We start from the raw sequence: 7,477 nt of genomic DNA on the forward strand, positions 1-7,477 counted from the left end.
TGCCTAACAGAAACCTGGTTACAGCAGGATGAATATGTTAGTTTAAATGAGTCAACACCCCCGAGTCACACTAACTGTCAGAATGCTCGTAGCACGGGCCGGGGCGGAGGATTAGCAGCAATCTTCCATTCCAGCTTATTAATTAATCAAAAACCCAGACAGAGCTTTAATTCATTTGAAAGCTTGTCTCTTAGTCTTGTCCATCCAAATTGGAAGTCCCAAAAACCAGTTTTATTTGTTATTATCTATCGTCCACCTGGTCATTACTGTGAGTTTCTCTGTGAATTTTCAGACCTTTTGTCTGACTTAGTGCTTAGCTCAGATAAGATAATTATAGTGGGCGATTTTAGCATCCACACAGATGCTGACAGCCTCAACACTGCATTTAATCTATTATTAGACTCTATTGGCTTTGCTCAAAAAGTAAATGAGTCCACCCACCACTTTAATCATATCTTAGATCTTGTTCTGACTTATGGTATGGAAATTGAAGACTTAACAGTATTCCCTGAAAACTCCCTTCTGTCTGATCATTTCTTAATAACATTTACATTTACTCTGATGGACTACCCAGCAGTGGGGAATAAGTTTCATTACACTAGAAGTCTTTCAGAAAGCGCTGTAACTAGGTTTAAGGATATGATTCCTTCTTTATGTTCTCTAATGCCATATACCAACACAGTGCAGAGTAGCTACCTAAACTCTGTAAGGGAGATAGAGTATCTCGTCAATAGTTTTACATCCTCATTGAAGACAACTTTGGATGCTGTAGCTCCTCTGAAAAAGAGAGCTTTAAATCAGAAGTGTCTGACTCCATGGTATAACTCACAAACTCGTAGCTTAAAGCAGATAACCCGTAAGTTGGAGAGGAAATGGCGTCTCACTAATTTAGAAGATCTTCACTTAGCCTGGAAAAAGAGTCTGTTGCTCTATAAAAAAGCCCTCCGTAAAGCTAGGACATCTTTCTACTCATCACTAATTGAAGAAAATAAGAACAACCCCAGGTTTCTTTTCAGCACTGTAGCCAGGCTGACAAAGAGTCAGAGCTCTATTGAGCTGAGTATTCCATTAACTTTAACTAGTAATGACTTCATGACTTTCTTTGCTAACAAAATTTTAACTATTAGAGAAAAAATTACTCATAACCATCCCAAAGACGTATCGTTATCTTTGGCTGCTTTCAGTGATGCCGGTATTTGGTTAGACTCTTTCTCTCAGATTGTTCTGTCTGAGTTATTTTCATTAGTTACTTCATCCAAACCATCAACATGTTTATTAGACCCCATTCCTACCAGGCTGCTCAAGGAAGCCCTACCATTATTTAATGCTTTGATCTTAAATATGATCAATCTATCTTTGTTAGTTGGCTATGTACCACAGGCTTTTAAGGTGGCAGTAATTAAACCATTACTTAAAAAGCCATCACTTGACCCAGCTATCTTAGCTAATTATAGGCCAATCTCTAACCTTCCTTTTCTCTCAAAAATTCTTGAAAGGGTAGTTGTAAAACAGCTAACTGATCATCTGCAGAGGAATGGTCTATTTGAAGAGTTTCAGTCAGGTTTTAGAATACATCATAGTACAGAAACAGCATTAGTGAAGGTTACAAATGATCTTCTTATGGCCTCGGACAGTGGACTCATCTCTGTGCTTGTTCTGTTAGACCTCAGTACTGCTTTTGATACTGTTGACCATAAAATTTTATTACAGAGATTAGAGCATGCCATAGGTATTAAAGGCACTGCGCTGCGGTGGTTTGAATCATATTTGTCTAATAGATTACAATTTGTTCATGTAAATGGGGAATCTTCTTCACAGACTAAAGTTAATTATGGAGTTCCACAAGGTTCTGTGCTAGGACCAATTTTATTCACTTTATACATGCTTCCCTTAGGCAGTATTATTAGACGGTATTGCTTAAATTTTCATTGTTACGCAGATGATACCCAGCTTTATCTATCCATGAAGCCAGAGGACACACACCAATTAGCTAAACTGCAGGATTGTCTTACAGACATAAAGACATGGATGACCTCTAATTTCCTGCTTTTAAACTCAGATAAAACTGAAGTTATTGTACTTGGCCCCACAAATCTTAGAAACATGGTGTCTAACCAGATCCTTACTCTGGATGGCATTACCCTGACCTCTAGTAATACTGTGAGAAATCTTGGAGTCATTTTTGATCAGGATATGTCATTCAAAGCGCATATTAAACAAATATGTAGGACTGCTTTTTTGCATTTACGCAATATCTCTAAAATCAGAAAGGTCTTGTCTCAGAGTGATGCTGAAAAACTAATTCATGCATTTATTTCCTCTAGGCTGGACTATTGTAATTCATTATTATCAGGTTGTCCTAAAAGTTCCCTAAAAAGCCTTCAGTTAATTCAAAATGCTGCAGCTAGAGTACTGACAGGGACTAGAAGGAGAGAGCATATCTCACCCATATTGGCCTCTCTTCATTGGCTTCCTGTTAATTCTAGAATAGAATTTAAAATTCTTCTTCTTACTTATAAGGTTTTGAATAATCAGGTCCCATCTTATCTTAGGGACCTCGTAGTACCATATCACCCCAATAGAGCGCTTCGCTCTCAGACTGCAGGCTTACTTGTAGTTCCTAGGGTTTGTAGGAGTGGAATGGGAGGCAGAGCCTTCAGCTTTCAGGCTCCTCTCCTGTGGAACCAGCTCCCAATTCAGATCAGGGAGACAGACACCCTCTCTACTTTTAAGATTAGGCTTAAAACTTTCCTTTTTGCTAAAGCTTATAGTTAGGGCTGGATCAGGTGACCCTGAACCATCCCTTAGTTATGCTGCTATAGACGTAGACTGCTGGGGGGTTCCCATGATGCACTGTTTCTTTCTCTTTTTGCTCTGTATGCACCACTCTGCATTTAATCATTAGTGATCGATCTCTGCTCCCCTCCACAGCATGTCTTTTTCCTGGTTCTCTCCCTCAGCCCCAACCAGTCCCAGCAGAAGACTGCCCCTCCTTGAGCCTGGTTCTGCTGGAGGTTTCTTCCTGTTAAAAGGGAGTTTTTCCTTCCCACTGTAGCCAAGTGCTTGCTCACAGGGGGTCGTTTTGACCGTTGGGGTTTTACATAATTATTGTATGGCCTTTGCCTTACAATATAAAGCGCCTTGGGGCAACTGTTTGTTGTGATTTGGCGCTATATAAAAAAATTGATTGATTGATTGATTTGTCTGTCTGTCCGTCTGTCCAGAGTCCAGAGTCTTCAAATTCACAGGGAACATTCTTGGGACACAGACCTTGGACAGATTCAGAGATGGCTAACCTGGACCTATGTTAAGAGGTTAAAAAGTCACATTCTGTTACGTTTTTTTGTTTTGAGCGGCAGGCATACAACCCATCAGAGTAGAGCGGCACTGTGATGTCAGTGGCTGCTCTCTCTAAAAACGCTTCATTTATGTATTTATATACATGTTTCTCATATATTCTCTAAAGGCTAGTGAGAAATAAATACCTAAACCTGAAAATGCTGTTTTTAGAACCCAATAACACATCTGCACTTATTTAAAAGACATTCAGCTGACATTAGCATGGTGACGTCAAAGGCTAATGTAGCTAGCTGCAAAACTCAGTTTTGTTTTGTGTGTAAATATAACCTCTTTGTCATATTATGTAAAGGCTAGCGAGAAAAACACTTCTAAAACTTACAATGCTGTTTTGATAACCCGATAACACCTCTGGACTAATTTACAAGACATTTCACAAAGGTCAGCGTGCACGCTAACATCTTTCTGATGTCTTTGCTTTATCTTTATTTATTTCCTTTATTTACTGTGAAGCTGCACAGGGTTAATTTTGGCACTGCTGTGTTGCCGTAGGTGGGAGGTGAGGAGCGATGGGCTCCCGTTTGTGTGTGTATGTGCGTGCGTACGGGAACGCACAATAAAAGGAGCCACGCTGTTACTGCACTCGAATGGTCCACAGTCGTCCCGTCTCCTTTTTAATATTTCACGCTTGTCAAGAACCCACAAAGAGGCTGCTACATTGGTGGCAGCAGTGGGATCATGTGGTTTTTCTGGGCCACATGGTTTCTTGACAGGGTCTCCAACCGGATCCCCATAATACGGACAAGGTGAGGGCCTGGCCCACTCCACGTACCTCGGCAGAGGTGAGAGCATTTGTGGGCCTATGTTCGTATTACAGGAGGTTCGTGAAGGACCTCTCAAAACATGCGGCTCCACTGAGTTACCTGGTGGGTAAGAATGTGCCTTTTGAATGGACAACAGAGTGTGAGGAGGCCTTTTCCTACCTTAAAGTAGACCTGCATTGAAATAAATGTAGTCAGATCTTTGGACCAAAAAATGACATATTTACACATAAGATCCTTCTGAATGTAGTAAAGTAAATCTTCAAGCCCAGATCTGTCATTCAACGGAGAAATCTTCATTTAAAAATAACAAATTTACAGCTAACATTTAGCCCTCTGCAAAACTGTCCCTCTCATCATGGACGCTGCCGAGACGTCACGGAGAAGACCCTCTCCCAGCATGCATTGCACGCGCCAACTGTAATTTGTGGATTTATGTCAGGTTTCATCTGCACCTTTTTCTTGTCTTATGTCTTTTTCTTGGAAGGATCTACTTTTTTAAACTTCATATTGTCTTGGGGTATGCTTGGTGAGTACACATTTCTTTTATTTGTGCTTGAAAATTATTTTGGGGGACTTTTTCATATGCCCGTTTGATTGAGTGGTGTTGCATTGAAAGTCTGCTGTCTTTCGCCTCCGGTGTACCATCGTGGGCTACAGAGGCGAGACCCGCAAAGAATTCAAGTCATTAAAACGATATAAACCTCTCTCAGCAGCCACGGAGCTCTGCGGCTCCGATTACCGAGACGTGCGGCGCTGCAGATTTTGCCGCAAGTCTGTCCTTGTGAGCAACAGGTGTCACCGGCTGCTTCGCATTAAAACGGCGTAGTCTCTGGACTTGTGCCAAGGCTGCACCATTCAGTAGAAAGAGCCGTGTCTGCGGCTGTACAGCAGACACGGGGGTGTGAGTGGCCCATGAAGGAATTTAACGAGCGCATGCACTCGTTAAGCGCAGCGGAGGCAGAGTTAGAGAGGCGTGGGGGAAGAACATCGCCCGCTGTCGATGTCGCTGCTGATCTGAACATGTATCATGTATCAGAGCTGTATCTCACATTCATTGCAGCTTACTTTTGGATGTTGAAACCAGGATGTGTATAACAGTAACATTACTAACAGATAAAATCAATTTCAATGCGGGATCGGACTGAAGGCGGGAGCGCGTTGTCTTGTCCCTGACATCATGGAAATGATCCGGATGTACAAACTGTTTTCACAGAAGGCTAAATTTTAGCTGCAAATTTGTCATTTTTAAACGAAGATTTCTCCGCTGAATTACAAATGTGGGCTTACAGATTTACTTTACTGCATTCATAAGGGTCTTATAAATACATATCAGCTATTTCTTTCTGAAATCTGACCACATTTATTTCAATGCAGGTCTCCTTTAAGCAGGTCCTTACCTCCTCTCCTGTGGTAACACTGCCAAATTTTGCACTCCCCTTTAAAGTTTACACCGATGCCTCCAATGAGGCAGTGGGTGCGGTGTTGGCACAGGATGGGGGGTCGAGAGGGTAGTGGCATATGCCAGTCAGGCTCTCACAAAAACGCAGAAGAGGTGGTCCACTTTTGATAGAGAACTGTGGGCAGTCGTGTGGGCCATGCATGAGTTCAAACTATGTGGGACTGTCCACTTTCTCTATCATAACTGACCATCATCCGCTGTTGGGCATCAGGAACATGGCTATGGACAGTGACCCTACAGGTCGTAGGAGTAGGTGGATTTTAGAACTGGACTTGTTTAACTGGGTCATGATTCACAAGGCTGGGGTCCGGCACAACAACGCGGATGCACTGTCGCGCCGACCGGCTTCTCCCCCCCGAAGGGACCCAGATAGGTCAGCTGGGGAGCTCACGGTCGCCTCCGTGGGAGATTCGGGCTGCTCATCACCTCCTGGGGTGTCCCATTCAGGTCCGGAGGCTGCCTGCTCCCTGTCAGGGAACACTCTGAGCTCTGGCCTCGGCAACAGGATGACCCAGATATTAGCACCATAGTGGGGTTGTTGGAATGGAACGCGGCAAGTCTACCGCGTCGGCTACTCAGGGGGTCCTTTGCCAAACAGAGGAAACTTGGGACAGAGTTCAGCCGCCCATCGATGGTAGGTGGACTATTGTGTCGGACTGTGCGGCTGACAGCATCTGGGGAGGACCCAATTCAGGTAGTGGTCCCCTCATCTATGGTGCCTGAGCTCCTACGACAGTTACATGGGGAGCCTACTGCGGAAAACTTCTCAGCGGAGCGAGTGTGGGAGACGGCCAGACGGTCTTACTATTTGCCCTTCATGTTGAGAGAGATTAAACGCTGGTGCAAGCAGTGTGAGGCCTGCCAGACCCGCCGGTGCCCTGTTCCCAGACGGAGAGCACCTATGGGGGGGGGGGGGGGTCTCAGGTGGCCCGTCCACTACAGAGGGTGGCGGCAGACATTTTGGAGTTGCCTTTGACCTCCAGGGGGAACAGATACGTTCTAGTGGTGGAGGATTACTTCTCCAAATTTGTTAATCTGTACGCCCTGCCAAATCAGACAGCGCAGACAGTGGCTCACTGCCTGTTTGAGTATTATGTGTTGGTGCATGGGGTCCCCGAAGTCCTTCACAGTGATCAGGGCCGCCAGTTTGAGGCAGAGGTGATTCAGAGCCTGTGTCAGCGATTGGGCATGAAGAAAACACGCACCACTGCATATAACCCCAAATCTGATGGCATGGTGGAGCATCATAACAGGACTTTGATTGATCAGCTGGCTAAAATGCTGCTGTCACATGGGGGTGAATGGGACTCGTATGTGAAGCAAGTGGCTTTTGCCTACAACACCTCTAAGCATTCCAGTACCCAGTTCACCCCCTACTTCCTCATGCACGGGCATGAAGCGCGGGTTCCAGCTGACGTGCATGTACCATCGAGTATTCGAGACCACTGGGGTGCGGGGACGTAGGCGGAGTATGTGTCGTCTATGGCAGAGAGGTTGAAGTCCGCATTCAGCATGGCCCGGCTCAATTTGGCAGAATCTCATGATCGGCAGAAACTGTACTACGACGAAAGTGGCTGTCACCATGCCTATGGTGTGGGTGCACTAGTGTGGCTGAATAATCCCACTGAAAACCACACCAAGCTGGCGCCACACTGGAAAGGCCCCTATCAGATCGCTCAGGTGTTAGCTTCCAGTGGGGAAGATGCCCTGACATACCGCATTGTTAACCCTCTGGACTCGATGGAACGAGCCCAGGTTGTTCATCATGACAGACTCAAGCCATACACTCTGCCGTTGCCAACGCATACGCCTCCTGCTGCTCCTCTTGCCTGCAGTCCCATCCAGCCAGTCGCCCAGGCCCCGGATGTGAAGGGTCAGCCTCAGGCTGTGAGTGGAG

The sequence above is a fragment of the Thalassophryne amazonica genome, chromosome 3 (genome assembly GCF_902500255.1).
Source record: "Thalassophryne amazonica chromosome 3, fThaAma1.1, whole genome shotgun sequence".
Classification (NCBI taxonomy): Eukaryota; Metazoa; Chordata; class Actinopteri; order Batrachoidiformes; family Batrachoididae; genus Thalassophryne; species Thalassophryne amazonica.